Raw genomic sequence first — 27712 nt, forward strand, 5'->3', positions numbered from 1 at the left:
TCTGGGTTTTGTATTTCTAAGCCCCTTTTTCCCCAGATATCTTTCTACTTCAACATTTTTCTCTATGTCCTAATACACTTGGTGTTTTCAGCCTCTTCTTCAAAATTTCCTCTTGCATTTGACCTTTAAACCTACTGGTTCAAGCTCACTCCCCCTCCCTTTCTCTCTCTGTCCCTCTCTCTGTCTCTCTTTCTTTCTCTCTCTCTCTCTCTCTCTCCCTCTCTCTCTCTCTCTCTCTCTCTCTCTCTCTCTCTCTCGTCAACTTCTATAATCCATTTGTGTCCATCATTTTCCTTCTTCACTTTCTTATGTCTCATTCCTATTTTCTCTGTATTCTTTTTTTTAAATTTTATTTATTTTATTTTATTTTATTTATTTTTTGTCTTTTTGCCATTTCTTGAGCCGCTCCTGCGGCATATGGGAGGTTCCCAGGCTAGGGGTCTAATCGGAGCTGTAGCTGCCAGCCTACGCCAGAGCCACAGCAACGCGGGATCCGAGCCGTGTCTGCGACCTACACCACAGCTCACCACAACGCTGGATCGTTAACCCACTGAGCAAGGGCAGGGACCGAACCCGCAACCTCATGGTTCCTAGTCAGATTCGTTAACCACTGCACCACGACGGGAACTCTCTCTGTATTCTTTTTAAAGTTCTTTCCACAACCTCTTCCTCTCCTGCCATGTGCCTTTTCCTTTTGTTTCTATCTGTATTCCTTCCTTCTTGAATGCTGTTCCTAGTAGGCCATTTTTAGCCCTTTCTCCACTTTAGCTCCTCCTTTTTTATCCTGTTTCAGCATGACCCCCTTTGTTTCACTGCCCTTTCCACACAGCAATGAAGGACGTGTGAGTGTGTGTGTGTGTGTGTGTGTGTGTGTGTGTGTGTGTGTACGCATGCATTTAGAATTACTTGGTGTGGGGGTAGAGAAAAGGGGAGAAAAAGATTGAGGGAGACACCAAAGAATGTGTTCATAGAAGGAGAAATGCTTTGCTTATTTCCATCCCTGGGGATGTTAATCAGAAAGTTTCTTTTCTAATGCCCGTTTAATAAATACAAGTTATGTACATATGTTTCCTATATAAAAGTATCCTGAATCAGTACTGTATGTGTGAAATGTTTCAATTTTCCTAAAACATTCTAAAACTTATTCCAGATCCATTGTACAAATAGTTAAGGAGGAATGGGATTGCTTTCTGAGTTTCATTTGGACATTTTTCAAGTACAATAAACACATGTTAAGATTATGTTTTGAACATCACAAAAATGTTTATCAACTACACTTGAGACAACTATAAAATTACCACAGTAGCATCAGAGTAAAGGGACTCACTCCATTATGTACAAAAAAAAAAATCTAGATATTTAAACACAGTATTACTCAAAAATTTAATTTTTCTAATATTTATAAAGTTTTATCCCATTTACCACTAGGTAAAAAAAGTTTTCCTTTGTTCCATAATCCCAGTTTCTTACCCAGCTCCATGGCTGAGTAATTCAGAGTTGGAAATGAGCCCATGTGTAATTGCGTATGTCTTAAGAATCAAAACTTAGCAATGACTGAGGACAATGATGGCACAAAAAGAACTGAGATGAGAAATAATTCAGATAACTCTCACTCATCTTTTAAGTCTGAAAATTATAGAGCATCCTTCAAAACTAACAAATAAATAATTACACAAACCATAATATCATTACCTTTTAATTACAAGATCTCTGCTTAAAATCCTGTAAAAGGATTCTCCTCACAGTCTGTTTTTCGGTCACCCTGTATTGGGGAGTTTGCCTGGTGTTCTCCCAGATGACCTGGGTTCAACATCTGCTCTGAGGAAAGATTCTTCTGGCTCAATAATTAAAATACAATGATCTTATTACAGTTGGAAAAATGATTTATTCATCTTTATTATACATTGATTCTTGGCATGGCAGAAAACAGGAGAGAGATATTAAATGCAATTCCATGGGGCCGGAGATGGGTCTAATATTACCTAATATCTTCAGAACTGACCAGATCAAATTAGACAGTAATCCAGAGTTAGAGAGGCTGACTCACACTTTGAAAAGCGGGAACACGGAGGAGGCCATTGAGCCCTTGATGAATCGGTAGGATCAGATGGCAGGAAGGAGGGGTGTTGTTACACACACCTGGGGAGCGGGAATAAAATAGATGAATGGTGGAAGGACAAAGCGGAGAAATCCACAGAAACTGACAGAGAGGAAAGATCATAAAGGAAACGACATATACGCAAAAAGAACAGAACTGACCTGAAATGCAAAAATAGAATGTCCATGGGAGGGACCCATTCTGTCTCTCCTTAGACATTACTGCGATCACTATTTTTAAATCATGCTTTGGAAAACTAAACTGTGATTTTCTCCCAGCAGAATGAGCATGGGAACACTGGACCACGTTGAATGCATCATTATTCTTTCTTAATGGACAAATTTGCTCCTCAATTCCCCACTTTCTTCTAATACCACATTCTAAATTGATGCATTTAACTGCCTCCTCATCTTGACCTTTGCCTGTGCAGAATTAGTATGTAATTTCTAAAATGATTCGTGACTCTGATCACAGTCTGAACATCTATCTAAGTGTTAATAGTACAGAACCTAGCATGGCATTGTGTGTAGACTGGCAATGTTTTTAATACAAGGGACAGTGATACATATAAGAAAAATGACATTAAAAATCAGCAATAATAAATATTTCTTAGGTAAGTTGAAAGGTCTGTCTCTGTGAAATGTTGTGACTCATCATTCTGTTAATCCTAATTATTCAGAAATTTTGTCTAAAAATAAAATCACATAGTGTAAGTCACTAAGTCTTTTCTTTTGTGAATTATTTTGAATTAGCCTAGTGGGTTTTTTGCTTTCATTATGGATTTTAGAAATAAATTATCAATTTTTACAAGAACTCCTGCTGGAGATTTTTATTGGAAGTATGTTGAATCTGTAGATCAATTTTGGGAGCGGTGACAGCTTAACCTCAGTGAATCTTTTTCTTTTCTTTTCTTTTTTTTTTTTTTTTTTTTGTCTTTTTAGGGTTGCACCCGCGGCATATGGAGGTTCCCAGGCTAGGGGTCCAATCGGAGCTATAGTTGCTGGCCTATGCCACAGCCACAAGAACGTGGGATCCAAGCTGCATCTGTGACCTACACCACAGCTCACGGCAACTCAGGATCCTTAATCCACTGAGCAGGGCCAGGGATTGAACCTGTGTCCTCATGGATACTAGTCGGGTTGGTTAACCACTGAGCCACAACGGGAACTCCCAACAGTGAATCTTCTGATCCACAGGTATGGTGCATGTCTTGTGCATATTTTGTTAAATATATTCCTAAGTATTTAATTTTGATGCTGTTATCATTGGTATTTTTTTTAATTTCAATTTTCAATTATTTGTTGCTAATGCATAGAAACACAATTGATTGTGTATGCTGTGGCTTTGATAAACTCACTTAATTCTAGTAGAATATTTATAGATTCCTAAGCATTTTCTCCATGGACCATTATGTCATCTGCAAATAAAGGTAGTTTTATTTTCTCCTTTCCAAAAATAAAGGAGAAAAGTTGATCACTTAAAGAATTAATTGGAGAATAACACATTTAAAAACACAATGTTTACATGTTTAAAAAACAACTCTAAGTCTATTTATAATAGGGATCTTTTGGAGAATAGTGACTAGAGAAAAAATATCCATATTTCATTAACAATGAAGTTTCAAAATTTTTTCCTGAGGTATGATTTTGTATCTTAGAAAACCACAATGCCTTCTGCTGCTAACAACTTAAATATGTTAAGAAAGAAATAAAAATAGGTCCACTTTGGCTTTGGAGATTTATAAATCATGAAAACAAGGTCATGAAATCTTAAGAAAAAAAAAATAAGAGAGAAAAAATCAAGATGCAGAAAGAAAGACTGAAAGAGAATGTAAGAAATTGCCTTTGGAAGTCAATGTATCAATAACTTATTGTCTCAAAGAATTTCTTAGTTCTTACCTGAAACACAGTGCTGGAAATGAGGCCAAAACCAAATTCATCAACTTCACCCCTAAAACAAGTTTTGTTTTTGTTTTTTCCCTTCATTTCTCCATTCTTTTTCAGCAATACCACCTTTCTCAGTATCCCAAATGGAAGCCATTTAGTCATCTTTGGTCCCTTCTTCTAACTTCACATTTGACATCTAATTGAGACCCAAGCCCCGTGCATTCTGCCTAAAGACTCTCCGGGCACCTACTGTCCCACATTTTCCCTTCAGGCAGGTGATGGCCCCTACTCCCCTTTCCTCCCAGGGTCATCTCAAAGTTAGTTACTTATCCCTCGTGCAGAGGGTCAGAATGTGCCTCCCAGAGCTGCTAGTCAATAGCACATTCCTTTACCTTCATCTCCTCATCTTCTCCAGTTCATCTTAAAATAAGAACCGGAAATATATTCTTGAAACATCTTAAGGACACCATGGCCGAGCTAAACCTCCCACTGAGCATGCTGGTGCTCCCAGCCAGGCTGGCTCTGTCTTGTCTCGCATGCTGCCCAGCCTACTCACTTCCAGGACCTGCAGCCCTCTGTGACGACCCCCTTCTCTGGGTTTCCTCCTCTGTTCCTGTCAGTGCTTTTCCTGTGCCATTTCAAGTTTCATTGCTATGTATAACTTTAGAAATGTCACAGGTATAAGTCAGAGACTACAAGGTAACCATAATCCTTTCTATCTCCCAAAGCATCTATCCAGGCTCATTAAACACTCATTGAGTGAGTAAGCCAGGAAATCAGGAAATAGTCTCTTGAATACACATCAGGCCTTTTTTTGTTTTCTAGACTTTTGGTATTTGCCAAAACAGGATTCTAGTAAAATGAAATGATTTAATTCTACTTGCCAAAGCAGGGTTAAAGAAACTTTAAATTAAATTAATTAAAATTGAAGAAAAAATAATGTATGGTTTCAGACTTTTTTGGGGGAGAAGGAAAAAGGCTTTTGTAATATTTTAAGATAATAAGTGATAATTGTTGACTGTTGATCACTTACTATATATTGGTCACTGTAAGTACATCAATTTATTTAATCCTTACAACCTTCTTGTAAAAGATACATATTATTCTCATTTGGCAAGTGAAAAAAACAAAACCGAGAATCAAAGAAGGGAAGCAGCTTGCCTAGTGCCATACAGCTAGCCTGTTCGACAGCTGGAATTTAGACCTAGATAGGTCTGGCTCCTTCTGAGTCAGACCAGGTTACCATAATAAAATACCAGAAAAACAGAAAGTAATTTTCTCACAGTTCTGGAGGGTGGAAGTCTAAGACCAGGGTATTAGCATGGTCAGGTGCTAGTGAGAGCTCTTCCCCTGGCTTGCAGACAACCTCCTTCTCTCTGTTACATCCTACCTGTCCTCATCTTCCCCTTCTTACAAGGCTACAGTCGTATCTGATTAGGACCCCAATGTATGACTTCATTTAACATTAATTGCTTTGAAAAAGCTCTGTCTCCAAATGTGATCCCATTGTGGGCTAGAGCCCCCATACATGCACTTGGAAGGGACACAAACATTCCATCCATCATAGGCTCTAAGATGGTTTGGGATATGGAGAGGGCATTACAAAAAGAGGTCCAAACCATCTGCTCCCAGAGAGAGATGGCCCAGCCACCAACTCATCACAGCTTTCAACTCCTAGACTCAGCTTCCCTGTAATTCAGCATCCCCGGGCAGGGCGCACTAACACCCTCCCCCACATCCTACCTTCTCAACTGCCAAGGAATTTCCATTTTAAAAATAAAATAACCTGACTAAGGAGGAGCAACTGCTCGAAGAAAGAGGAAAAGCTACTGCTCGAAGAAAGAGGAAGAGCTACTGCTCAAAGAAAGTTTATTATCCCCTTGGATGATTAAAAAAAAAAAAAACTATAGCCCACTGGATCCAGAGAGCAGAGCCTCCTTGCCTGCCCACTTGCATCTCTCACAAGTGTCGTTTCTTAATACATCTATTTCTTGCCTAAAAAAAATGAAGAACCCCTCTTACAATTCTGTTTTGGATTTCATGGAGACTTCAGGATGTGAATTCAGGGGATATGTTTGACATTGAGGGACATTTGGCTGAATGGCGCAGAGACCAGGATGCTCATGTCCCATGGGTAGTGACAACCCCTGCCCCAGCTAGTGCTGGCTGGACCCTGGTGATGCAAAGGCAGTGGAGAGGTACCCCTAAGGCTGTACCTAGATCTAGGCGGGCCCAGTCATAAAGTCCCCATGTGTCAAAAGGGTGCAGAAGCAGAGCAATTTGCTGTAAGGCAGCTGGAAGTTGAACTCCTTGGCTGCTGGAATAGGCACCAGGCTTCCCAGGGGAACAAATCCACAGTGTTCAGATTCCTCATGAAAACAGGACTGGCATTCTACTTCTGCCTTAGAGAGACAAGTCCGGTGCCAAGCAGGATCCAGACATCCCTGCATTCTTCTCCTCCCTGCTGTCATCTCTCAGTGATCACTACTATTTCAGAAGAGGGAGGTATTTCAGCAATTTTCATTTTCATTAAAAACACATCTCACAAATATTTTTATTTTTGTCCTTTTTTAACTTTTCTTATCTTTTTTTTAAAACCTCTCCTGTTGAAATTTGTTTGGCTGTTGTTAGGCTTCATTTTACTTATTTCTTCATTATCTTTACTCCAGGGGAAATCTTTTTTTTTTTTTTTTTAATGTTTGTACCTGAAGCATATGGAAGTTCCTGGGCTAGGGGTTGAATCGGAGCTACAGCTGAAGACCTATACCACAGCCACAGCAACACCGGATCTGAGCCACACCTGCAACCTATGCCGCAGCTCGTGGCAACACCAGATCCTTAATCCACTGAGCGTGACCAGGGATTGAACCCACATCCTCACAGAGACAAAGTTGGGTCCTTAACCCACTGAACCACAAGGGGAACTCCAGGAAGTCATTTATAGTGGTAATGTTTTCCTGTTGTGTTTGCATCCAAATTCTCCTCTCGCCGCGTCTAAGCCCCTTTCCTTCCCTGCTACTCTTCATGAAATATAACAGCCTGAATCCAGCATCAAGGTTTCATCTTAGCAGCTTCTTATGGTTTATTTTTAAAAAATAAAAGTGGATTATAGAAAGGAAAAGGGTAAATCTCCTTTTCCCTCTGTGAAAAGTGACAAGGACATTATCTGATCTCAATTGGAGGTTGCTGTAATTCTCGAGATTGGTGCTTTTTCCCACTCTTGGGGGTGGAAAAGGAGATAACATGAAAGTGTAATGAGACTGCATAGGTATAGTCTTTGTATGTTAAAAGCTGTTGTGTTTGCCATGTTACTTTACAGTATAAACTCTAGTAGATGCTAATCCATGAAGCTGTCCAGCCTTGGCCTTGATCCTGAAAGAAGTAGTAACATTTTAATTCCTCAAACTAACCAGTACCCAGTTTTTTATTACACCACTAATCACCCCACTAAACTGGATGTTCTTACTTATCCTCACCCACTTAAAAATGGAACACTCTTAATCCAGGAGGAAAGGGATGGTGGTCTGGAGGTGGGCAGGTTGCAACGAATCACCAGCACCAAGCCTTGCCTTGCCTTTTGATGAACTTGAACTTTGGATGAATCAATGTTTGCAACACTTGAGGGCATCATAATAATTTGTTTGAGGTCTGCTTGCGATCTGTCTGCCATGTTTATTAAAGCTGATATAAAAAGACTTAATCCCCAGGGCTTTAGCAAACAGCCACTATCATTTAGTGGGAGTGGGTGGCATGTCAGTTGTCAACTCTAATTTCCCCTGAAACATACTTTTATTATTATATCTCTTACATCCATAAGACTGACACACTATGATGGGGGTTCTGGAAGACGGGAGAGCTAGGGTTACCTGGAGGGTATTTTTATGGGCTATACAAAATCTAGTACTTTGATCTGAAAGAAACAGTAATCAGATGTTGAGGTTTTTTTCATCAAAATTTTTAAGGACTTCAAGCCAATCGCTGCGAAAAATCAGCATAGATTTTTGTTGTTTGTCCCCATGCACCCCACCCTTCAGCCACTTCTTAACATTTTTGATCTGGCATTCTATAACAGTTTTTGAGTATATGCTTCATATATTTATTTGTTTATCATATATACGTGTGCGTGTGTGTGTGAGAGAGAGAGAGGTAGAGAGAGAGAGATGTGGGACATGGGGGTTTATATATAATGAAGAAAATAATAAAACGATTAAAATACTAAAATCTCTTGATAATCATGATGGCCTCATTCAACAAGCTAATATCTCAAGATACAACATATGTTCATGGGCAGGACCACCATCAATGTGAATGCCTAGAAATCCACATTTCAGAGAGACTTCTGGGTAATTTGAAACTCCATCGCCTTCTGTCGGATCTAATTAGCTAATTCATTCTTCGTTTTCAATCCTGAAAGGACTGATGCAGGGCTGGTGCTGGGTGCTGGGCGTGAGGTCATGGTCAGCTCTGCTGTCATCTTTTGGTTCACTTGCCTTATTAGCGTTATCTCCATCTTAACGTTTCTACCCAAGAATCTTTTTAAGCCTCTTGTCTATTTTGTGAGAATTGGTTTGGTTCAAACTTTATAACAAAAGGGTGTATCCACTCCCCGTAGGAAACCTGCTCACAGTAGCACGGCAGACTGCGCATGGAGGCAGTGTCAATACATGCACGAAATACTAACAGTACTTAATTTCTCTCCTCATACATAGATTTAAAAAAATAGATGAGCATCAGTCCTAACACTTTCTTCCCCATCCCTCTGGATTGTTTGTTTAACCCACTGGCATGTTACATAGGAGTGTGGAAACTACCATCTAAATGACTGAATTAATGTATAAAGGGTAAATATTTGAGGAGTTGAAAAAACTAAAATTTAAGAGATTGACCCTTTTTTTTACTCTCAATATGGGTGGGAAGTAGGGTGGATGGATTTTTTTTTTGAAAAAACAAAAATTATGCCCTTATATATTTTAAAATCTTTAAAAATGTACTACTAACTCATTCCAGTCATTTTGTTGATGCCCAGCTTTAGAATGAGAACAATGAAAATTCTTCCAGGAAGCATGAAACAATAAATGGCAGCTGCACAAAACAAGGCCATCAAGGGCTAGGTGATGCAACGTAAATCCCAAGAGCAAAGACATGTGATTTGATGTTGGAATAGTGATGATGAAGTATATCCAAGAGCATAAATAAAATAGACTGCGATCTTTTAAGGGGAAGACTATTATTCCCTCCTCTCAAAAGCAGGAAAAATTCAGAGTTCCCATCGTGGCACATCGGAAACAAATCCGACTAGGAACCATTAGGTTGCGGGTTCAATCCCTGACCTCGCTCAGTGGGTTAAGGATCCGGCGTTGCTGTGAGCTGAGGTGTAGGTTGCAGACGCAACTCGGATCTGGCATTGCTGTGGCTGTGGCATAGGCTGGCAGCAACAGCTCCAATTTGACCCCTAGCCTGGGAACCTCCATATGCTGCTGGCGTGGCCCTAAAAGGACAAAAGACAAAAAAACAAACAAACAAACAAAAAAAGTTGGAAAATTTCTATTTCTTAATATAGTGAACCTTATTCAGAGACATTCCTGTCCACATGTGCACTTGGGTAATATTTCTCTCATGTGACCACACATCTTCTTACTCCTAAGACCTTGATTCTTCTTAGGACGAAGAGGCTCTCTCTAAAGAGGACACAGCTAAGGTAGAGCATTATAAATATCACATTTTTGTTAGAGTCCAAGTCCAAGATTCCTTTTACTTGTTGGCTCCTATGGAAGGCTGAAAACCACTACTCTGGCAACACATAGTGACAATTTAGGACAGCATAGTATAGCCCTTTTCTGAAAGCAGAAGTTCACTACTTTGGTTTTTCTTAGAATCTTTGTTCAATTCCATGAAGACTTCCTGAGCTGGAAGAAACCTTCACAAATAAGACATTTTCCCATGTACTTCATGTGTCAAGTTCTGGCTGGGACTTCCTAAGGCAAGGGATCTGTGGTGTTATATTGTCACGTCCCTCAACCTCTGGGTGGCCCTCAACCTCTGGGTGGCAATGATGGTGATGTCTGCTAATAGTACATTCCTTCAGTCAAGCATGAGAATGAATTCCCACTGCCCCAAATACACACACACACACACACACACACAAATATGCAACCTGGTTATGGAAAGGGGAAAGAGCAAAGGGCCAAGAGGGGGTAACTGCAACCATCAGTTTGAGGCTCTCTCAAAAAATAATACATGTGTATATTAATCACACTGCCACCCACATTCAATTGGCCAGGACTCACTCAATTGCAGTGGAGGCTGTTCAGTGCAGCCTTCCCACATGTCTCGAAAAAGGGAACTATGTAGTGGACACAGCATGGTTTCTGTCAAGTACGTAATAGATACTCAACCTCAAGAGTAATAAGGAGATGTACATTCAAACAGCAGTGAGAGACAATTTACCATTTACTCTCATCAGATTGTCAAGAATTGGAGAGTCAAATAATACTCTCCAAAGGTGTGTGGAAATAGACTGCTCGTGGGTGTCTGAAATCATTTTGGCCATCAGTCTCAGAGCAGAGAGTACACTTGAATATGCATGTATCCTGGACTTGGCAATTCTGTTCTTGAGCACATGCCCTGTGATAACGTTCACACAGATGCCCATGGAGACTTGCATAAAGATTTTACTCTCAGAGTTATGGATGAATATCACGGCCACTGAAAGCTCCATCAACAAGGAAATTAATAGTGGGGCATGTATTCAATCAACAGAAGAGTATGCAGTGATCTGAAGCAATGATCAATATAATTTTTCCTTTCACTATTTTTATTTTGCATGATATGAAACAACAACAGCTAGTAACATACTGCTTTTCTTCACATTTTTATGGAGAAATAATCTACAGACCACAAGTAGTACCATGTTGCAAAAATCTGCAAATCCCATAAGTGGACAGCTTGAAGACAACCCCCAGGGCAGGGAAGAAAGTAAGTGTGATCCTGCTGTGTAGCGCTGGGAACTATATGTCACTTATGATGCAGCATGATAATGTGAGAAAAAAGAATGCTTACATGTATGTGTGACTGGGTCACCATACTATACAGTAGAAAATTGAAAGTACACTGTAAACCAGACATAATGGAAAAAATAAAAATCATTATATAGATGAGAAAAATAAAATAAAATGTACAGTCTCATCTGAGATGGTCTCAAAAAAAAGAAAGTAAGTGTCACAAGAAAAGGCGGCAAGCACTGTGTAAGGACAGAAAGCGGGGTAAGTGGCCATTTTTTTTCTTTTTTCTTTTTACAGCAGCACCCACACCCATGGCACATGGAAGTTCCTGGGCTGGGGTCAGACTGGAGCTGGAGCTGTGGCCTATACACCAGATCCCAGCTGCATCTGCCACCTATGCTGCAGCTTGCAGCAGCATCAGATCCTTAACCCACTGAGTGAGGTCACCAGATCCCAGCTGCATCTGCCACCTATGCTGCAGCTTGCAGCAGCATCAGATCCTTAACCCACTGAGTGAGGTCAGGGGTCGAATGCACATGCTCACCAACACTATGTTGAGATCTTAATCAACTGAGACATAACAGGAACTCCAGAAATGGCCATTTTCAATGCCACTTTCCTGAGCTGTAGGTACCCTTTTTCTCCTGGCATCTACACTCCCCACCTCAAAGGGATATTTTCTCATCTGAAGACCTCTTTTCAAAGGGCACATGAGTTGTTTTGAGGAGCAGTACAAAGACAGAAATCCCTTTAAGATAGATCTCGATAACAGAAGTGAAAGAAGGAAAACAATGATATTTGTAGCAAATATTCTCTATGTAAATTAAAAAAACATAACAATACTATATTTTCAAGGATACACATTTTACAGAATTAAGTGGAATTTGGATTGCAAGGACATACACAAGGGTGGGTGCTTGTGAGGTTGGAGGGGAATGGGATGAAGACTAGAAAATGATATAATCCAAGAAAAGAGAAGGTCATACACAATCCAATACTTACTAGTGTGTCATCGACTGAAAAGTCTGATCAACCAATTTCTGGTCCTCTAGGGGGCGGCTCTACCCCTCTGCGTACATGCCATGGGGACCATGGGAAAAATGGAGAAATTTGGAGCACGGCGTATACTGCAGGATCACTTCTACTTCTGAATCACATTTAAATCATGTGTTTGGCCTTAGCTTCTGAATATTCTTTGAACACAATCCCAATAATAGCTCATGAAGCAGGAGAGTTGAGTCTGATGGATCTTCATTTCACAAATAAGGAAACTGAGACTACAAGCAATCCGGGAATTTTCAAGGCCTCCTTTGAGTTTCTTAGTTTTTCTTTTTATAAGTGAATTTTGTTCAAGTTCATTAAGGAATCAGTTTCTTTTTCTAAATATCATCTTTCCTCTCTGTAAAGTTGCTCCAAATTCAGCCAAGAACAGGTGTCTGAAGAGGATTCAAACCAAAACTATTTTAAGTGGAAGAATCTACGCAGATAATAATGACATGTTTTTAACCTATTTAAAGTGTACACATCTGCATTTATTTATTTTTCATTTTTGTAGGTCCTGTGGTTGTAGCCCAGGGAAAAAAGCGCACGGAGACATTTGCTTGCATTACCACAGTGGACAAGAATATGCAAGCCGAAAACCAACACAGGGCGAAATCCAGAGCCATAGGCAGTTGATGCCCTGGAAGGGTCCATGGCTTCCCTGTTGAAGATCACATGCTTCCTCAAAGATGCAAAGACATTTACTAGTACTTTCAATTAACTATCACTTTGTGCCCTGGTCACAGTCATGTACCGTCAAGTTACTGTTTGGGCAACAGTTAATTATCAGCTGTCTGGACCAGCTCACCGTAAACATATTGCGGTGTTTCATCACTCATGTTTTATTTAATTTCACTTGTCATCAAGGTCCTTGATTGGAGCGTGGTGATTTAGTCTGAGAGAGGTGATTTTCACTCTCGTTGAAAACTGCTTCTCATTCATTTCATGCTCTGCTCCAAAGGCAAGGATGTTCCTCTCTCACCCAAGGGAGCTAGGTCTGGCGCTCCCTGAGGCAGCTCCAAGAAGGAGCCAGGCCATTGATTGGAATCGTGATGCAGTGGCAAGGGGCTAAATGAGAGACACATGGTGGTGTGCAGGCAGTGTCATCTGTCTTCAGTTAATAATGACATTTCCAGTGTGGGATTACTCACAAGAAGACCCCAGGACCACGGCCATTTTTCAGATGTGAAGAATTAGTGAGCTCCCACATAGGTTTCATGGACAATGAAGCAAACTTTAAAGATGAGATACAGTTTTCCATGGAGATGTTTGTGTTTTGCCAGCTGCTTTGGCAATGATACAAAGCGCTCGTATTTAATGCACAGAAACACATGTGAATATATACTCACACTGAGAGAAGCCCAGTAATGTCCTCTGCAGATGGATTGTGGGCCTCCTGGTCAGCCCCACAGTGAGGCTGTTGGAATAACCTGGAATGCCCCAGCTCTGACACTCAGGTGAGTGGAGGCAGATGTAAGAGTGATCACCTGCTGTGAAGTGCGTCAGGCAGACAAACACACCCCTGTGTGCCCCATTCCTCTCTAACATGGGCAAGGAGTATGCAAAAAATGGCTATTAAAGGAATTCAGCAAGGAGTTTCCCATCCAAAGACCTGACCCAAGAGTTTCTTCAGAACAATTTGAGGGTCTCTGTCTGTGGTGGGAGCAAATAAACAAATAAATAAAAATAAACAATGGGACAAGTAGGAGTTCCTGTCGTGGCGCAGTGGTTAACGAATCTGACTAGGAACCAAGAGGTTGCAGGTTCGATCCCTGGCCTTGCTCAGTGGGTTAAGGATCTGGCATTGACATAAGCTGTGGTGTAGGTCGCAGATGCAGCTTGGACCCCACGTTGCTGTGGCTCTGGTGTAGCCTGGCAGCTATGGCTCTGATTAGACCCCTAGCCTGAACCTCCATATGCCTCAGGAGCGGCCCTAGAAAAGGCAAAAAGACTAAATAAATAAATAAAAATAAAAATAAATAATGGGACAAGAATGTCACAAAGTCAGTAAGGACAGCATGACCTTACAATATTAATTTGCCCAAAATTTCTATGTCCATTATTTCCCTCCCACTTAAATACTAGGTGTCAATGACCAGCATTATTTGATTCTAACTTCCTAAGAGTATTGGAAATAAACCTTAGCTACTTATCCTAGATTTATCTTCTTTTGTACATAAGACAAAAAAAAAAAGAACACCAGTTGCAAAGCAATTAAGAGGACTTCCTGTATCGACGAAACAGCACATTAACAATGTCTTTCATCTGTAAATGTATCAATTTGGCATTAATAATTTATAAAATAAATGATCATATTGATTATCAAGGGCTATCAGTCATTCTAGGTGCTCTGAGCAACTATTAGTACCAGGCAAAGGTGGGACAGGAAACAAAGGTGCATTAGATATGGCTCTTGCCCTCAGGATGCTCACAGCGTACTTTAGGAGCAGATGCATACAGAAATCCTTGCACAGTAGCAAAAGCACCATGAATGGCAAAATGATCAGAAGGCTACAGAAGCCCAAAGGAGTCTATAGTCTCTGCATAAATATATACATGTTCCTAATACATGTGTTGGAATAATTGCAAAAACTTGCTGGAAGGAACATATAACATATACCTTAGTGCAAGGCTCTTATAACTAAATAGTTTCTTTGTGTCTTATCAAGTTGTTTGGGTGACTAATCAATGTGAATATGGACACTAATGTTGAGGTATAAGCTTCCTGAGGCAGTCTTAGCACTGTATCCACTTTGTGCATCAGCTGAAGCTCTCCTGAGTTGTGATATTTACTGGCAGTGTGACACAGGGGGAGCCCCACGGGAGTGAAGGGTAGGAAACCTCTCTCATCAGGTGCTCTCCGAGGACCCTCCCAACTCCAAGGACAGAGGCATTCACCTCTGGGACTTCCTTCATGTGGAAAGCCTGAGCAGATTCCAAGCACCCAAAGACCCCTCCTGTACTCTTGTCTGATTACTTTCATCATTCTTTCCTGGCACTTCATAGGTCAATGTCCAAGACTAGAAATATATCCTAAAGTACCTTTTTCCATACATCATTCCTTAAAACACATGATCCCTTGAAAAAGATGAAATAAGACTAGGAAATGCCAAAGCCACTCACAGGCACACTAACGTATTAGAGGATTTGAGAAGTCCTGCTGCAACACACCCCTCATTTCTTAATGCAATTTTTCCCTAATGTATAATATCACTCAGAGATTTTGACCCATACCTATTAAGGTAGAGCCAGGCGATTCTCAGAGAAAACCTGATTCTTGGACAAGGCTAATAAAATTCAATACCGTGTAAGGATATGACAGGTTACTTTGGGGACCATTTCTAAAGAATAAGAAGGATGTGGTTGCAAAGACAGTCCCAATTCTTCACTCTGCTCTGCATCCAAACACTTTACAGTGCAACTTTCCAGCTCTTTCTTTTTAAAGGATGGAGTCTATTTAATGGCTTTGACTTGCTTTGGCCAATTAGACACAGCAGAAGGGACCCTGTACCAGGTGTGAGCCTAGGCTTTAAAATACCTTGCAGGTCATCCCTGGCTTCCTTGGAAACCTGGTGTCACTCTTCAAAGGACCCTGGGCTAGCCTTCTGGATGATGAGAGACAAGGTGGCTGGTTGCCCACATCACTCCATCCAAGAGCCAGCCAATCACTGGACATGTAAATGAGACCATCCCAGACTGAGGCAGTCCCCACTGAGCTACCAGCTGACCATAGATGAATAAGCAAGCCTTGCCAGGAACACCTGAGCTGGCCCAGGTCAGCAGAACCACCCAGCTGACCCATGCACCTACGAGCATTAACAAGTGATAGTGGTTGTAAGCCATTATTTTAAGGCACTTTGTACCTAGCAATTCAATAACTGATACACAAGGTGAAACCCTGCGTTGCTCCCACAGACAAAAATCCCTGAAAAGTACAGGATGATTAAACCCTAATATATCACTGAAGCAGAGAAGGATAACTATCTCCAGCAAAAACTGCAGGCATTTCCAAGGAAGGGATTAGGTCTTATTCACATTTATATCCCCATTACCAAGCATAATGCTGTGCACATAGATTGCTCAAGAAATGTTTTTGAGTTATAAGGGCTAGGTAAATTGTCAGTGCACCTGACAGCCAACTCTATATAAGAACCGATGAATGGTGTATCATGGTTTGAGGAAGAAAATAAAAAAGAAGCATCTCTCAAAACAAGGGGAAATGACACTAATGGCAGAGAGTTGGAAATTAGTAGTCTTCCTGATCCGAACTCCTGTTTCTCATGCTCCTGGGATTCCAGGCAGGCGGCCCTTCCAGCCCTTGCACCCCAGGATTAACATCTGTGTGAACGTGGCAGTAGGAAAAGGCAGAGTGGATGAATTCCTGAATTGTTCTCCCTGACATTCACGGATATGTTTTCTTGGATGATTCCAGATCACAGGTGCACTGGCCACACACTAATTGAAGGAATTATTTTCTTAACATTCAATGTCATCTGCAAAGGCTTTTGTGAAGGGCAGGATTGTTTCAACCAGCTGCTAGGAGCTGTTTTTATTAATTTTTTAAAAAATCAAACAATGCTGGAGCAGGGGATGCTTGTAATGCTTCCCCCCTCCTTTGCATTCTTTTGGGGGAAGTCAATGAAAGACAACGACCTACAGCTCCATGAGGCTAAGAGCTTTGAAGACCAAAGAGTTGGGTTCTGTAAACAGCAACAACCAAAAATGTGTCCTTTTTCTCTCTATTTTTATCCTCGCCCCATGATAGATTGTCTGTGTACAGCGTGTCTGGGGGATGCCTGCTGGGATTAGTGGAGCCTGGAGCGGGTGCATCAAGAGTCCGTGTACTTGCTCTGCCTGATAGACTTAATCCCGTGTTTCCTTTGTGGGTGCTCCCTTATACTAGAGAAGGTGCCTCAAGTTCAACCACTTCTGCTCTTTGAACGGCTGCCAGGTTCATCTCCAAGGGACTGGTCCAAACCACTGGGGGGAAAAAAAATCTTCTTATGGAGTCAAATCGCCAATGTATAAAAATTCCCAAATTTTCCCAAAGTCAGACAGACTGTAAATCACGCTGAACCTTAATGTCACTTCGGCATATGCTGCTTTCTTCTAATTATTTGCTTTCCTTCACTCTCTGATTTTAGGTTACTAAAAATGGCAAGTGGGAAAAAAAATGGGAAAAAATACTCCAAAAAAGAAAATAAGTGAGAAACTAAAGGAATAACTATGCACGCTGTCACTCTGATTACACAAGGAAGCCAGCAGTGACCTAGAATGGGATTGTGAGAATCAACGCTAAAGATGATAAACTGTCCCTTTAAGTTATGAAATAAGACACAGATCAAGGAGTTCCTGTCGTGGCTCATTGGTTAACGAATCCGACTAGGAACCATGAGGTTGTGGGTTCAATCCCTGGCCTTGCTCAGTGGGTCAAGGATCTGGCATTGCTGTGAGCTGCGGTGCAGGTTGCAGATGCGTCTCGATCCTGTGTTGCTGTGGCTCTGGCATAGGCTGGCAGCTACAGCTCTGATTTGACCCCTAGCCTGGGAACCTCCATATGCTGCAGGAGTGGCCCAAGAAATGGCAAAAAGACCAAAAAAAAAAAAAAAAGAGAGAGACATATCAAGATAAAATTATTATTATTATATTATATTATTATTATTCTATAAGGCAGAGTTAGACTCTTTGACTCCTTGGAATCTTTGGTAATACTTCTTTTAGGTCTGCAGTAATAACCTGGAATGGAAAAGAACACTGAAAACAGAGATATATGTGTATAACTGAATCACGTTGCTGTACACCTGAAACCAACACAACACTGTACATCAACTACACTTCAGTAAAAAGTTGTGTGTTTTGAACAAAACAGATGCTCTGAGCTGGATTTTGTACACACTTCCCTGAGATTATGGCACCATTACAGCCTGCAACAGAAAATGTCAGCCTCATCCTCAAAATGTAATGCATTCATTCTGGAGCACGAGTTCCTTACCTTTTACATTTTTTTTCTCTTTTTTCACATTACAATCAGCAGCAAATTAAATGCAAATGTCTAGAGAAATGAAACACTTGTGCTACAAATTTACACACACCAAATCAGAAAAAGAGAAAGTTATAGTCCTCCGGCCGATTGTAAATCCCCAGACTTCTAAATATGTACACTCAGTGTATTAAAGAGCAACTTAACCTTGCTTGGAGGACTTTGACTTTTGCAATTCCCAACATATGTTTATTCTTCAAGTTAAAAATTGCATTTCCATTGGGTTTAATATTAATGCGCCGGTTTCTGCGAGTGCTTAAGCTACTTGTTAGAAACAAGTCTGGTGTTTTGAAAAATTACCTTGAGCTCTTTAGATAACTGGAACCCCATATAAAAGGCTATTATCAAAGGGGAATGCTAAATTGTAATTAAATACCAGATCATTTTAAAAGACAAAACATGAAGAAGCAATCACATATTTAAAGTCACATGAGGGCAAACTCCACCATCAAATGCCAGTGGGTTTTGCTGTCACTTACAGACACATCTCCTAGCAGGCAATCTTTGCAGCTAGGTTATTGCAAAGTGTGCCATTTGCACAAATTTAATGCATCACCAAAAGTCACCACCCCCACTCTACCACATCAACTGGGCTTCACGTCATCCTTTCCCAGATGTTGGATGTATTAGATAAAATGGGGAAATGGTACACTTCCACTTTTTAACATTTCTTTGTAATTGCTTCACCTAATGTAGCTCTCAATCACCCTCATCCTTACTGATCTTCCCAGACCAGAAACAGATGTGCAGTGTCACTGTATACTCACCACTTAATGATTAAAAACAAGGGAACTGAATAGGGCAGGACAGGGTTGAAAGTCATCATGTAGATATTGGATTTCCCTCTGTATTCAGAGGAACTCTGCTGAAAACTCACAGAGGGAAGGTAGAATTAGAATCAGAATCAAAGCTGCCTTTGGCCGAAATTATAACAAGAGAACCCAAAGGACACACTTAGTTCTTCCAACACGTACTCTTCATTTAAAAATATGTTAGAAGGACTACAATCCTAGAGCCACTTGTTCACATACAAGGACATGAAGAAGATTCCATCCGCCAAAGAGGAGTACGTGTAGTTTAACTGGTCAACCTGAGCAGCCCAGAATGTTTTAATCAATAGTTAAAACCCTCATTCTGAAAGATCTAGTTACTTCAGAGAGGAGGCCACCCTCCTCTTCTGTCTTGTGGAAGCCAAAGCCACAGGGAAGCTGGGGCCTGATGGGTTAGCAGCAGGTGATCCAGATGTGCACATCTGCTGCAACCCGCCCCCTTCCCCCGGGCCATGGCTGGGCTGCAGCCCATCACTGGGGACGGCCAGCACAATGGGGAGGCAGAAGAACAAGGTAAAATGACATTTGGAGGGTTTTCTGAGTTATGATGATAGTCTTTGAAATTCCCAAGCGTTGCAAAGGGTCTTCAAAGGCAGTCTCGACTCCAGGATTTAGTGCTCTGGGCAGCCGCCCAGGTACCACAAAATCCCCATGCGTGCATGTCTCCTTTGTTACTTGTGTATATTCGCCCTCCCTGACGTCAAAGCCATGTTTGCTCAGCTTGTAGGAAGTGTGTTCTTCACTGGCCACATTATTCCCTTTTCAGAGTAAGTGAGGCTTTTGCAAAGCGATGGCGCTGAAGCTGCTCCCTCTGGAGCAGGGACAGGGAAGAAGGGCAGTTGTTTCTGTGCTCAACCATATGCTAACCAGACAGGGCTTGTTTGCCTAAGAAACCTTGTGTTTATTTCTCATTTCTTTTTGTCTGGCATCTCACCAGCATTGTAGTAAAATGTATGTCCCTTAGCTTTGTGAATGGAAGGCCTCCATATTCCTGGATCCTTTGGTGGAGAATTGTTCTAAGAATGATCCTGGACCTGGCTTAACCCAGCATGTGGCCAGCTTCTCTCTACCATAAAAAGAATAAATGTAGAATTGGTGGTGGGTAGCAACTGCTCTTGTACAAGGGATGGTTTTATTGTCATTGGCTCTTCTGAGGTCAAAAAATCTGAATACTTGCCAAAGTTTTGATTGAACTGTAGTACAATAAGCTTTTTAAAAAAATCAAAAACCAATTCGAATATTCAATGAACTCGTTTTAGCAATTTTGGAGACTGTGTCATTTACATTACTCTAAGAAGAATGGCAAAACATTCATCTCCTTTGAAGGTACCAGTTTTACTTTATAACCTGGAAAGAAGGATTTGTGACCAATAGCCTGGTCTGTTCCATTAAATTTATTGGTAGGAATGGGGAAAGGGCAGGATATTTGTTGCACATCGTGATATTTGTTATCATATCATAGGATGTGAGAGGTTTTCAACATCTATAATCTAACTTTAAATCTATGAGGTAGTTATTCCCATTTGACAGCTGAGAAACTGAGGTACAGAGAGTTTACAGAACTCATTCAAATGCACCTGACAGATAACTGATGGAGTCAGAATTTAATCTCATGCCAGAATGACATCAAACTGCTGAGAAAAAGAAAAAAAAAAGACTCTGACACTATAATCTTTACAAGAAGACCTCACAACTTCATGGCTGGCCCCATGATGCTTTTGTCATGACAATGGATGGCAGGTGGAAAGCTGGGAGCACTGGAAGCTTCTGATGATCCACTCTGACTATTCCACCCAGTGCCCTGTCCACCTTGTCCTCACACCTCCCTCCTTATTCCTCACCACTCTTGGTTAGAAGAATAAATGAAGACTCTCCCAGAGAGGAACTTACATCCTAGTAACATTTTTCCTCACCTCTAGGATAGAGAAAACTAAAAATGCATGTATTGTCAGAATAGAGAATTTAAAGAAACTCTGCAGTCATTGACACATGCTCATACTTTTCTATCTAGCTCAGCCATGCTCAATCTGGAGCCCCTGAAATGACAGGGGTCGCTATAAGCTATTAAGTTATTTGAATGTTAGTCCTTGAGAGTTATTAAAATTTTTAATCAAAAAAGAATAAAAAAATCTTAATCAGATTAAATGGAAATCACACCTTTACTTGAGGAATAGATTACAGGCTAATTCAAACATCAAGGTCCTTTGTGTTTTTACTGGAATTATAAATAGGCTTTTGATTCATTAAAATGGAAAATCTAATTATTAGGTTTAAAATACAGTATATAAGGTATGGGGGCAAAAAATCTTTCCATGATAACACTGGTAATGCGGACAAAAGGAACTAATAAAATAACTTTATGATGGCAAAAAAATCAAATGTTACTGACAATTATCACTGCAACCCAACACTGGCAGGGAAGCATTTTGGAGATTATATACCATACTTTAAAAACTGAGGATGAAAGTGATTAACCCAAGATGGCCTCAAATAGCTGCCAGCATAAGGAACAGACCCCAGATCTTCTGATTCCAAGCCCAAGACAATTCCTAGGAGATGCTAATTCAATCACTGTAGGTGTCATGGCTGTTTTCTAAAAAATTTTTCAAAGTTCTGAAAATATGGTTAGTTTCTAACTCTGGCCATTAGATGAGCATATGCTATACTCTAGGTTTTTAAACATAAAGTAAAAGTAAAGTGCCAAGCAAAGAGAACTCATCAAATTCATTGTATTTTAAAGACAAATGTTTGTGTCTAGACTGCTTATGCACTCAGAACTTAGATCCAGGGGCTGGGTAGAGACGTAGCCCCAGAGAGATTTGTCCATGAGTAGTTAAGAAGTAGCAACAATATCTCACTTTCAATGAAAATTACAACCCACAGATCATGTATAACTTCAAACACCGTTTGTTTGCCGTCCCATTTTCCCCATTCATTGTTTCGCATATTGAAATGAAGGATCTCACATAGGGTCTTGCTACTTAGAATTTTCACCGTATTTCTTGATGACGGAATGGTGCCAAGACACTACAAAGAAAATTAGATCCATGGGCCAAAACGGCAATTACAGCTAAATGAAACAAAAAAATTGAAGGGTGAATACTTTATTCAGTTCAGCTGTTAAGTCTTAATGCAAAGAAATAGCTTTCCACAAATCTGTAATGGACACCAATTTAATCTCCTCCGTTATTAGCTTTTGAAACTCTTATCATGGTGTATTTTGGCGGCCAACCAAACCCAGGATGTTCAGCTTAATAGATTTAACCTGAATTTTTAGGGTTTCCCCTCTTCTGCCATTCAAAGCATACAATTAAACCTCTTGGTGAACTGCTGATAACATTTCTCTAAGCTAAATTTGCTTTTGGATACAAAAGACACATTCCTGAAGCCTGACATAATATTGCCACTGGGCCAAATGGCAAACATGCTGCAGAACATTTTTTCAAATGACAAAGTATATTGTTTCAGGATTATATGCAGCAACACGCTATATCACTAACCAGATATCAGGCTGCTGGGACTGAAATAACATCCTTCGTGGCCAGAGGAGGTGTGTAGTTAACAGGGATGTTTCTTTGAGACCAGTTGTCCAGCCATCAGCATATACAAACTCTCTATCATTGTAGGGGGCATGGCAAGAAATAGAACTCCAAAAGGGTACATGCTAATATGCATGTATTGCTAAAGCTCCCTTCTGACAGTTACAGAAAAATAGTAACACTGCCTGGACCCGTATCAGCCCCAAATAGTGCATTAAACAATCAATGCATTCATTCAACAAGTAATTACTGATCTTAAACCTCATCTGGCTCTATATAAGGAGTAAAAGATAGTGATCTTACTGACTTTACAGTCTGCTGGATTAGGAGGACATTAGTTAACAACTCATATGAATAAACATCAAATCACGCCTGGGATAAGCACTCGGAAAAAGATGCATAACTAATAACTTAGTGTGCCTTGACTGTGTTCACTTGGATATGCTGCCTGATATCTCTGAGCTTCTTTTTCTCATTTCTTTTTCTATTTTAATGCTACTCCCATGGCATACAGAGGTTCCCAGGCTAGGGGTCGATTGAGCTACAGCTGCTGGCCTACACCACAGCCACAGTGATGTGGGTTCCGAGCCGCATCTGCCACCAAAACCACAGCTCACGGCAACGCCAGATAGTTAACCCACTAAACGAGGCCCGGGGTTGAACAGCATCTTCATGGATACTAGTCAGGTTCTTAACCAGCCAAGCCACAAAGAGAACTCCTCTTTATTTTTTAATTGAAGTCTAGTTGACTTAACAATGTTTCAGGTGAACAGTAAAGTGATTCAGTTATATACATATATATTCTTTTTCAGATTCTTTTCCATTATAGGTTATTGTAAGATACTAAATATAGTTACCTGTGCTATAAAGTGGGTCCTTGTTGTTTATCTATTTTATATACAGTCATGTATATCTGTCAATCCCAAACTCTTGATTTATCCTTCCTCCCCTTTCCCCTTTGGCAACCATAAGTTTATTTTCAAAGTCTATAAGTTGTTTCCGTTTTGTAAATAAGTTCATTTGCATCATTTTTTAGCTTCCACATACAAATGATATCATATTATATTTGTTTTTCTCTGTCTGACTTACTTTACTTAGTATGCTAGTCTCTAGATCCATCCATGTTGCTGCAAATGGCATTATTTCATTCTTTTTGTGGCTGAGTAATATTCCATAGAGTGTAAATACCACATCTTCATTTACTCCTCTGACATTTAGAATAACAGTATGAAGGATCCTTAAAAAACTAAAAATAGAGTTGTCATGTGATCCAGCGATCCTACTCCTGGGCATATACCTGGAGGAAACTCTAATTCAAAAAGATACATGCACCCCAATATTCATAGCAGCACTATTTACAATAGCCAAGACATGGAAGCAGCCTAAGTGTCCATCGCTAGACAAATCTTCTTCTCATTTTTAAATGGGGTCAGTGATGGTCCCTTTCTCAGAGAGGTGTCATGGGGGATCACATGAGATGATCAATATAAGTGCTCATAACTCCAATGGGATGTTCTAAATAAATGTTAGCTATTATTATTGCCACTCGCTGTTATTTTCATTCCTATTAGTAAAGGGGGTAGAAAAGCCTCCCCTGAGGAAATGAATGCTGGATGGGGGATCTGAGGATAAGTGGAAGTTAACATAGTAAGGAATAAAGAGATGAAATTTCTAGATGGGGACCAGCAGGTACAAGTGTCCTGTAGAGGGTGGAAGAATTGCACAGAGGAAAACCCAGAGCAGGCTGGCAAAGGAACATTGAGAAGATGTAAAACAAGCCTGGAGAGATGGATCAGTATTGTATATCTTTGTGGATATATTTAGCTCATCTAAAATATTTATTGTGGAGTTCCTGTCATGACTCAGTGGTTAACGAATCTGACTAGGAACCATGAGGTTGTGGGTTCGATCCCTGGCCTCGCTTAGTAGGTTAAAGATCCTGCGCTGCCGTGAGCTGTGGTGTAGGTTGTAGACGCGGCTAGGATCCCATGTTGCTGTTGCTGTGGCTGTGGCGTAGGTCGGCGGCTATAGCTCCAATTCGACCCCTAGCCTGGGAACCTCCATATGCCGAGGGAGCCCCTCTAGAAAAGGCACAAAGACAGAAAAATAAATAAATAAAATAAAATATTTATTGTTGTGTATCTGTAAAAAGCACAAAAAATGGTGCTTCGATTAAAATGAAAAATCTTAATTTTACAGTGCTTTGCAATGCAAACCCAGCACAATTCTGTTCCTGTTACTTCAGAGTGGATCATTTATTCATTTATTCTTTGTCATCCATCTTCCAACCATTCAACATTTATTGAATGACCTCTGTGGATGGAGCACAGAGTCAGGTGCTGAAATTACAAAGGGGAAACAAGCACCTTCATTGCCATGGTGAGGGAGCTAGAAATATGAACAAATAAAATAACTCCTCGAATTACTAGAGAGAGAAGAACAGGTTTCAACATAGCACAGAGGACGTATCCACTGACTGTGTGGAGAACTGGGGGAAACATTGAGGAAAAGATCTGGAGACTTGAATAGACAGAAGGGGAAAAAGAGGAAGGAATGGAGCACTTACAAAGAGGGAACAGTGCAGGAATAGGGTGGCCGTGGGCAGGCAAACTGATGTGCGGAGACAGCTGGGGAGGACCCAGGATGAGGGCTTTAGTGAGCTGATTCTTTGGGAACTGGGAACCAAAAGACTGGAGCAGAAGCCTCATCACTGTGACATACTGGGATCCTTCCACTTTCTGACTGCTCAGTCCTTGGGGCAATGCAGTGTGAAGCACCAGCAAGTACTGTGCTCTGGGGCGACTCATTTCTGTTTGACCCTCTGAGCTGCATTCTTCTGAACTGAGGCAGAAGGATGGAGAAGGACAGAAATTTATTCCAGCATTGCTGCTGATAGTGAGACTCAGGATCACTGCAGGTTGATAAAGGGAATCACAGTACAAACCTGAAGGCAAGAAAAGTGTAGTCTTGAAAATCATGATTTTGAAGAGTTTTTTTTTTTTTAGGGCCGCACCTGTGGCACATGGAAGTTCCCAGGCTAAGGGTCAAATTGGAGTTACAGCTGCTGGCCTATGTATGCCACAGCCACAGCAATGTAGGATTGGAGCTGTGTCTGCGACCTACACCACAGCTCATGACATCACCGGATCTTTAACCCACTGAGCGAAGCCAGGGATCAAACCTGCATCTTCATAGATACCAGTCAGGTTCTTAACCTGCTCAGCTACAAGAGGAACTCCTTGAAGAGTATTTGATATCATCAAATTCTCACCACATAATGTTAACTGAACAAAGTCATGAGGCAAAGCCATACATAAGTGAGAGACCCCAACTTGGTTATGAAGATAGGGTATATTCAAAGGAAAAACATCCAAATGTTCAAGGATATTACTGCTGACGATGTAAGTGATATTATTTACTTATCTCTACTTTGAGTGATATGCCAAATTTTCTTCAAAAATATATATTGACTTTATAGCCAGAATAATAATGTGATCGTTGAAAGTCGTATTAAATGGAATCAAGGTCAAGCTAACATGGAGAGAATATAATAAGGAAACTCTGGGTCCACCAGCATGGGAGTCTTTGGCACCAATTATTTAATAGCTTGTAAATAATTCTGATTCATGCCACCAGGTCACCCTTCAACATTATGTCAAATATAAGGTAGATGATTAAGGGAGATAGAAACAATAAACCCTAATTCTAAGATGATTTATATAGAGCACCTACTATGGGTCAACATACCATACATGATAGAGTTAGCTCTTTTTCCTCAAACTTAGTGACTTTATCTCTCACAGAGAAGCAGACACTATTGGCAAAAGAGTGAAACAACTTAGCTATAAGAGGCCTAAAGGAATATGGAGCCTTCCTACTGTGCAGAGAGCAAGAAAAGGTAGTCTTATGAACAAACCCCGAGGCAAAATGTAAGCATGTAAATTTATGGCCAGTTTCAGATTATAGAGCACTGCAGAGCTCATTTGAAGCAAAAGAGATTGATGCGGCCAAGAACGGGCATGTGGGCATGTCTAAATCCCTAACCTATGGGTTGATTGTTAACCCTCAAATATAACATGTAGCATCGTGCTCCCATGAATACCTTGTAAACCCAATTGTCCATGAATTATCATTATTATTTTTAAGTGGTGAGTCGTTTGGGATAACATAAGAGGGAAGGCCAACCAAAAAATAAAAGAGAAAGAAAAGAGGGAAGGAAGGAAGGAAAGGGAGGAGGGAGGGGAAGGGGGGAGCAAAAGGGAAAGGGAAGGAAGGGATGGGACAAAGAAAGAAGGAAAGGAAGAAAGGAAGGAAAAAAGGGAGGGGGAGAAGAAGGAAGGAAGGGAGGGAAAAGTTGAGCGAGCACACAGAATTGCAAATATTTATTCAAGACTGGGAAAATGAATTGAGAAAACTGTACAAAATCTGAATGTTTGAGAATCTCCCAATTTTTGCTTAGGTCAGAAGGTCCACGCCACTTTAAGGCGTGAAAGTCATCAGCCTGTAAAGGTGCAGCAGAATAAGGCGCTGAGACTTAAAAGAGGAAGGGGTTGCCCTCCCATGTCCTGTTGCATCCATCCCTCCACCTCACAGTCCTTCCCGAGTACAACCAACGTAGCTTTTCACCTTCTTCTCTGTCACTCTTTCTGTCATTTCAAAGGTACACTCTCAACGGCTTAAAGATGGCTTCTCCCTCTGTTGAACATTCAACAGCACTATCCATGAACCTCGGAAATACTTAGTGACATTTCCCAAGGGAAAAGTAGAAAACATGTCTCACAAGTAATGGTTTCTCTGTTATCATGCAGCTCAAACTGTTTACTAGAGTGAAAGAATTAATAGCCTAATCGGCCAACTTCTACTTATTAGAAGGACTTGGGGTTGTAATTTAAAGTGGAATCATTCTCCTGATCCCAAAGCCAGTTCCAGCTTGTTGACTTTAATAGGGAAGTATAAGACTGGGAAATGTGAAGCACAGTGGGTAATATTTATATGAAATCTTCAGGAACGATGGTGTTTTGCTCATGTGGAAGACTATGGCATTTTGCCTAGATCGGGAAACCAACAGATTAGCACATTAACGCTTTTTAGGAAACATGCATATAATTTGCTTTGAATGTGGTCTTTGACTTCTAGGAGGAATACCTAATGGTTTTCAAACTGACAGACTACTTTATAAAGGATTTCTTTAAAAGGGCTGGCTCCTAAGAAGCTCCCAGCATCAACAGTATAGAAGAAGCATGAACTCCACTTTGGGATAAGAAGAGACTGCTCATG

At 40.7% G+C, this 27712-nt stretch overlaps 1 long non-coding RNA gene across 1 annotated transcript in view; it reads right to left on the bottom strand.

Moving 5' to 3' along the window:
* The window catches only part of LOC102157437, a 385071-nt gene continuing 357970 nt past the window's right edge, over nt 612-27712 (bottom strand). Inside the window, exon 9 of the long non-coding RNA XR_002343406.1 lies at nt 612-2139. This is a non-coding gene — a long non-coding RNA (uncharacterized LOC102157437). The remainder of the gene's footprint in view (nt 2140-27712) is intronic.

This window comes from Sus scrofa, chromosome 1 (assembly GCF_000003025.6).
Source record: "Sus scrofa isolate TJ Tabasco breed Duroc chromosome 1, Sscrofa11.1, whole genome shotgun sequence".
Taxonomy (NCBI): Eukaryota; Metazoa; Chordata; class Mammalia; order Artiodactyla; family Suidae; genus Sus; species Sus scrofa.